We start from the raw sequence: 1,283 nt of genomic DNA, 5'->3' as shown, positions 1-1,283 counted from the left end.
AAAAAATGCCGCATCTGTCAGCTGCAGAAGATCAGGCGAATAAAGTTCAAGCAGCCAATGCTAATAACAGAAACACCAAGCGAATGCTTCGAACGAATATCCATCGATACCGTAGGACCTCTTCCTCCAACTTCAGCAGGACATGTACATATCCTCACCATCCAAGATAACTTCGCGAAACACTGCACCGCCATTCCGTTAAGAGACATTAAGGCACAGACCATTGCCCACGCCCTGGTGACCCAGTATGTCGCTCTATACGGCTGCCCCAGAATCATACTATCAGATAAGGGAACTAGTTTCCGGAGCAAACTATTCTACCACCTGGGAAAACTGCTACGATTCCATCATGTGACCACATCAGGGTACCGACCCCAGTCCAACGGCGCTCTCGAAAGAAGCCATCACACTTTAGTGGAATACTTGAAGGCGTTTGCCAACGAGACCAATCAATGGGATGAACTGTTACCATTTGCGATATTGTCCTACAACACCACCGTACACAGTGCCACACAATTCACACAATTCGAATTGCTGTATGGAAAGAAGGTTCGGGTACCATCAAATATTCGAGAAGATCATGGGAACGAAACTTACAACGACTATGTAATAGACCTGATGTCCAAAATGGACAAAATCCAGGAGCTAGCCTACCAACACTTCCAGCAAGCAAAATTTCACTCCAAACAACTGTATGATAGAAATGCACGACCATTGGAGTTAATAATTGGACAGTTGGCCTACGTGCAAAAGGAACCGAAGTTGGGCAAATTAGACCAGGCATACACAGGCCTCTATGAAATAGTGGACATAACCGAGAAGGGGAACGTCTATCTCGAAAGCGAAGATGGACATCGTTTTATGAAACACCCTAACAAATTAAAGCCTTGCGAAGATTAACATACCACCGGTGCTGCCAATAACTAGGTATACTATCACTACCAAAGAACCTGTTGCAGGGAATGGAAGGAAGAATTCCCGTATATGTAGATGGATCCTGCTCATTCAACGGCGATGTTAGAGTTAAGGCCGGAATCGGAATTTGGTACGGGGAAAAACACCCCTTGAATACGTATAAAACTCTGGACGGAACACGAGCTACAAACATCATCGCTGAGACAGCTGCTGTCACGTATTCATACGTGTTCTCTATTTTATTTAGAGAATTATCATTAACAAAAAATGATTGATAAAACGATTTATGATTCGGAACCATGACCCAGGACCAACGTTAATTTTTCTACCCATGACCAATGCTAATTTTTAGGAAAATATAATTATTA

The sequence above is a fragment of the Fopius arisanus genome, unplaced genomic scaffold, assembly GCF_000806365.1.
Source record: "Fopius arisanus strain USDA-PBARC FA_bdor unplaced genomic scaffold, ASM80636v1 scaffold00182, whole genome shotgun sequence".
NCBI lineage: Eukaryota > Metazoa > Arthropoda > Insecta > Hymenoptera > Braconidae > Fopius > Fopius arisanus.
The sequence above is the reverse complement of the archived record's forward strand: the minus strand, read 5'-3'. Positions refer to the sequence as shown.